The following is a 6,350-nucleotide window of genomic DNA, read 5'->3' as shown; positions in this document are numbered from 1 at the left end:
GCCTTGCCTTTTGGGCCATTTTTTTACACCTACCATATTTTAGTGTTTTTGACCATTGTATGCTGTGGTGTGTTTTGGGAAGTTATTTTATGCAGTTTTCTGTTGTTTTAAGCTGTTTTGGGGACATGGCATTTTTTTGCCATTTTGCCATACTGTAGCCTTTCCTTTTTGGCTGTTTTTTTCCACATGCCATATTATAGTATTTTTGTCAATTTTTCAACATTCCATACCATTGCGTGTCTTGCCTAGCTATTTTATTCACTTTTGAGCTGTTTTCAGCTGTTTTGGGCACATGCCTTGCATATTGGCTTGTTTTTTCCACATTCCAATTCATTGTGTTTTTGGCCGTTTTTGCAATAGTCTCTGCCATGGCGCGGCCTTTTAAAACTGGTATGTTTGGTACCGATCACGTGACGTTTCAGCCGTCTAGAGCTACGTGCCGAGGCCGGAAATGACGAAATGTTTTGAAACAGTCCGATCTTGGGTGTCAAATTTGCCATCTGATCTCTCTACCCTGTCTGTCAGCTGAGAGGAGTTTCCGGGACGCTAACTTTGTTGCTAACTGTAGTTTCTAGAGAGTTAATTTTGTTCAGCGTCCCCAAAGAAGCAAGCACCACACAGAAATGGATGGACTTTGTATCGCAGCCAGCAAAATCCGAAAACGACCGTGTAGTTTGTTCACGCCACAACACAGAGGACCGAAGTACGAAGCGGGCTATGCGGCTAAGCTAATGCTAATGGACCGTGTTGTTTCATCAAAACAAAGCCACGTGGAGGACTCGAGCACAAGCTGTAAGTAACATTAGATCACTGTTTTGTCTGGGGCTGTTTTTGTCGACAGTCGGTGAAAACGGGACGTGAATACAGTGCCGGTACAAGCAGTGTACATATACACGTTGGTAAAGTTTTCTATAGAGATAATGTCGATTAGCACATAACAGTTCAGTCATAACATTTTTATAAACTAATTAACCATAGTTACCAGATAATGCAGGTGTGGGTTAATTTCCACATTATAATACAGACATGCAATGTGCACTAAGATATGTAATGAGCTGTTTTTTTCACCAGTGTCCCCTTTAAAAACGTGGCATTGTTTTCTCAGCTGCTGAGCTTATGTGATCATTCCTCAAATTTACCTGACTGCATACATATTACACGTTTTTCAGTGTAATCTGTGCTAAAACGATGCTAACTTTCAAACAGAAAACATACCGCACAGTGAGGAGAGAAAGGTAAAGAGTAATACTTATATTACTTATATTACTAATATTCCAGTGTTGTCATTGATATCTCACATAGGAATTAAATTATTAAAAATAAGAATAGCTTTTACTTTTCTGAAAAGTCCTGCTAAAATACATTGCAGGTAATAAAGGATAAAATCACTGACGCACTCTCCTCATAGACTGTACGTTACATTAATGTGTTCATTAATGCACATCACCGACACTGCTGCTGGTCATGCGGCACATCCACACCATAAAGTTGCACTCAAAGCTGTATAAATGTGAATTTCAATGTAAATATCAATATATATCTTGCACTCCAAACATTCTTGTATATAACTTTAATTCCATGGTTCTGTTTCTTGCACTGTTACACTGTTACTTGTGTTACTTGTTTTGTTTTGCACAGTAAGACTCGTACTTTTTATATTTTATATTTTGTATTTGTATCTTCTATTTTATCTGTTTTCTTTTTCTATATTTATGTTGCACCAACCCACCAGAACAAATTCCTCGTATTGTGTTAACTATACCTGGCAATAAATCTTTTTCTGATTCTGATTCTGATTCTGAAATAACGTGGTTTAGCTCTTTCTTTACCAGTATAAACATTGTCATGTGGACCAAAGTGTTAAGCATACACACTATTATGTTTGTAACTAAAATGATTGTTATAATTGTCTTTTTCCAATTACAGTACATCACATCATATGCCTTCAGCTGCTAAGCTTCTGAGAAGAGACAATGCACTGTGAATCCCGTGGAAAAGAAGCCAACATTCAGTAAGTAATTAATAAAACTTTTATTGTAAATATTCAAGTAAAAAAACAAGGGTAACTTTATAAAAAATAAAGAACTGCGCTTCTGTCATACAACATTGTAGTCTCGTTCCAATCAATAACAGTAAATCAACAGTGTAAAACATGTTTTTCAGAGTATGTCAGTGACCCGGTGAGGCCTGTTTGAGGAGATGTTGCCCTGCAGATACACAGATGAGCTCGAACGAATCACCATCCCAGAAAACCCCTGTGCCCAGTTCCCGAATCCGTCAAAAGAAGAGGTCATTACAAGAAAACACATCGTACCTGTGTACCTGTCAGCACAAGACGGGATGATGGTCCTCACACGTCTTCCCAGGTATCCCCAACACCAGCTAACAAAGCTGCAGTATGCAGTATACAGATATCTTTATCTGCAACATCTGAAAGAGAGAGAAGGCATCATCATTACACAAATAATTAGTGTCTTCCTTTTTTCTGCTCTACAGATTTTGCTGATTCCAGTGTGGTAATTCACAGATGAAGACAAGTATGACCTGTGAACCGTGTTGGGGGCGTGCAATAAAAGTAACGTGTTAAGAGTAGTACAATAAGCAGTAATTGAGTAATTTAACTGTATAACAGATTTGTAGTAATATATCTGCAGTTACTATGTGCAGTAACATGTTACCACCTGATAGAAACTGTTGACATTTTCTCAGCGTTTTTTGACCCTCTGACATGTTGGACTTCTGCAGTTTTTTGGGTGAAAGTAATGCAAAAGTAATGTTATGCATTTCTCTGCACAGGACATAATATTTTACCACATTATATTTTGGAAGTTACTTGCTCAACACTGCTTGTGAAAGTTCAAAGGAACACAACTATTAACCACATTTGTTTGAGTTTTTTTTTAATTTTCAATGTTCTTATGGAACAGTGCACATTACATTATCTATACAATTCTTTATTTTTCCTGATTTATGTGATTTTCTTGTATTGACATTGGGGATCATGTGTTTGTACAGACGGAGGTAAAAGAAAATGATTCAATGTAGTAACACACAACTTTTATGACAAGAAGCAAAACGTACTCTTCCTCTGTTTTCCTCACACATCCACAGTCTGCTCTGTGTGTGCTGTGGATGTCTGTGGACATTCAGTTTGGTTTGAGGCCTGGATTGTTAGTCATGCATGATGCAGGACTTGATTCATTTTTCTTACAACCTTGTGTGGAAAAAAGAAAAACAATTTTGAAAACAAACAGATGTACTCAAGAATTAACATAGATCATTTCATGTGCACACTATTTTGTGATTATTTTTATTATATTAAATTAATATTATTTGTAAGGGTTTTACAGTGTTCAGTGTTTCTGTTATAGATATCAGCTCTCATTGATTCCCCAAAAATAATATTTCCAACTTTGATAACTGGTAATTTCCACAAAGACTGTGGGAAGGATAATACTGTCAATAAACAGTTCCCAAGTAAAAAGTTATCTGCTGCAGTTTATATAAAAGAGTTATTGTGCTCAAGCGAGAAATATTCCAAACCAGGATTCTGTAAAATGACATTTTTCTCTGTAAATGCAGCTTACGCACTGTTACAAATCAGTCTACTTCAGCAGGCGTTCAGTGCACTCCTGCATGATAATCAGCGGCGGCACAGAAACACACTTTATAGTTGTTAACAGCAGAGGAAACATTTTATTAGCAACGTCACCTTTGGCATTTTTTCTTCCACTTCACTGGGCATCTTAGCGCATTTTCCACATGTGCACCTTGTAACAAGGGAGTGTATTAGAAAAGCGGAGCGCAAGTAACAGAAAAAATCCACCGTATGGTTCAGCTGTAACACTGATAACTGTTTACTCACCATGCAAAGATGGTCTGTACTAGTCTGTGCTGCTGCGGAGGATCGTGCTGTCATCTTTCATCATCCGGACCAGATTCAGGATCTAACATGTAAGGCTGCGTCTCGAAGGTCTGATGGCGGGTACGGAGGAAGAAGAAGCTGAAACCAACCGTCTCAGAGCTCTGCTGCAAACAGTGCTTGGATAGAGAGTTGAATATAACTTGTTCTGTTTGGCTTAAAGGAATAGGCGGCCGGTTAGAGAGTGGGAGGTTGGTGGTTTGAGCCCCGCACTAAAATGAAATCTTAAACTGCAAATTTCATGGCTGGTGTAAAATGTATGTTACTAGTCTACATCTGTGTATTTTATTAGGCCTACCTTAGATTTTACATTGACATTTCTTTACCGACATTCCTTGATTTTGACAGACCCAACACTTCACCTGATTTACTGTATTTATTATTTATTTACTTTACATGCCTTAATTTGTTCTGCAATATCAAAGTCAGTGTCTAAACTGTATGAATCTACAGCCAAATTATATTTTATGGCATAAATAAAATACAACTGATATATGAATCAGGCCGATATTCCTTGATATCGACAGACGTCACTGCCGATACTGGTTTTACCTGTTTTGGGAGAACTTCACCTGATTTTTCGTCTAAAATGATATATAGCTTAATTTTACTGTCTTTATTTGTTCTGCAATATCACAATCAGTGTCTAAACTGTATGAATCTACAGCCAAATTATATTTTATGACAAATAAAATAATATATTGGCTGATAGCTATATCTGTCTGTTCTGGTGATATAAGGGTCATGGTGTTGAAGTGCTGAATTCAGCATCCGCAGTGACGTCTGTCGAAAAGTCGACTGATATATGAGTCAGGCCGATATTTCTTGATTTCGACAGACGTCACTGCCGATACTGGTTTTACCTGTTTTGGGAGAACTTCACCTGATTTTTCAGCTAAAATGATATATCACTCAACTTTACTGTCTTAATTTGTTCTGCAATATCACAATCAGTGTCTAAACTGTATGACTCTACAGCAAAATGATATTTATGAAATTTTATGGCATAAATAAAATATCAGCTGATATATGTCTACTCTGCTGATATAAGGGTCATATGGTGTTGAAGCGCAGAATTCAGTTTCGGCAGTGACGTCTGTCGAAACTTGACTGATATGAGTCAGGCCGAAAATCAAATAAGTTCAAATAAGCAGGGGAAATTCAGTATTCAGTGTATGAAAATTCAGGAGACAATTGTCTGTTTTTTAACTGTTGTAAGTGTTCATTGCAAGGTACGTCTGTACATACGTACTGTCTGACCCTTTTTCTTCACCTGTTCTTATTCCTATTTTTACCCTTTTATACCCTCATCCTCTACCTTTACTCAACTTCCTGTCTCTCAACTCAACTTCCTGTCTCTCAGCCTAACTTCTTGTAACTTTACTAACCTTCCTGTCTCACAACCCAACTGCATGTAACTTGACTGACTTTCCTTTCTTTTAACCTAACTCGTACTTCTCCAAGACTTTCTATGCTTCCTGTCTTTCTACCTAACTTCATGTATTTGACATCCCCTTTAGTTCTGTCCCTAAAGCAGTCTTCAAAATATGTCCGACACAGGACTTGAACCACCAACCTCTAGGACACTAGCCACCTGACTTACCCACTGAGCCAAACCTCTTGGCATTTCACATGTGTTCGACATTTCAGTGAAGCTGATCTTGAACTTGCTCATCTCATGGTTTATGAGTGAGTGTTTTAAGCAAGAGGATCAGCCTGCAGGCAGGCTGTGAAGACACTTCAGTGCAGGCGCCGCTCTCAAATCATCTCCACTACAATAACACAAAAGATACCAAATAAAAGCAAGAAAAAAATCTAAACAAAATTGTATAAACACTTCAGATGGAGGCAATATATTCTTTGATCAAACTTTACTTATTTATCAAACAATGTAACATGAAAACCATTATTCCTCAAGTGTAGATATTGATTTTATACCCTGATTTTGCCAATTCTGTTTGCATAGAAAGTAACATGGGTTTTCATGCCAGTGAATCAACATATAGGGAAATGTACTGTAATATATATCACAGTACATTTGCAATATCTGAAAATCCTGCCCTGCTAATTTTCAGATAATTTTGTTGTCACCTTTTACTTTTTATTAGTTTTGTTTCAGTTTGCAATTTGCTTATTGCGTTTTTCTGATGTTTAGAAAAAAATCAAATCAATTTTAAGTAAAAAAATAGAAAAAAAAAAAAAGTAAATAAATAAACAAAAATAACTAAATGACCTAAAAACTTGCCTGATAAATAATAGCGATTTTTGGAAAATATTTAAAATATATCTTTATGACAGTGATATATTTTTAAATATTTGTTTTTCCTAAATAACTTTCCAAATATACTAATTTCCTTCACTTTACTGATTACAATTTACTACTTAGTAAATTATCAAGTTCTTCATTAAAACACAAAAACTGACTAAA

The 6,350-nt window shown here is 36.5% G+C and overlaps 1 long non-coding RNA gene across 1 annotated transcript; it reads left to right on the top strand.

The window, feature by feature from the left end:
• Nucleotides 1-492: 492 nt before the first annotated feature.
• On the top strand, nucleotides 493-3,345 carry LOC121939108. The gene is made up of 4 exons (XR_006105404.1): nucleotides 493-792; nucleotides 1,927-2,011; nucleotides 2,164-2,366; nucleotides 2,497-3,345. It is a non-coding gene; the product is annotated as an uncharacterized LOC121939108 (long non-coding RNA).
• The last annotated feature ends 3,005 nt before the right edge of the window (nucleotides 3,346-6,350 follow it).

Source organism: Plectropomus leopardus, unplaced genomic scaffold (genome assembly GCF_008729295.1).
Source record: "Plectropomus leopardus isolate mb unplaced genomic scaffold, YSFRI_Pleo_2.0 unplaced_scaffold4101, whole genome shotgun sequence".
NCBI classification, from domain to species: domain Eukaryota; kingdom Metazoa; phylum Chordata; class Actinopteri; order Perciformes; family Serranidae; genus Plectropomus; species Plectropomus leopardus.
This window is presented reverse-complemented; position numbering and strand designations above follow the sequence as displayed.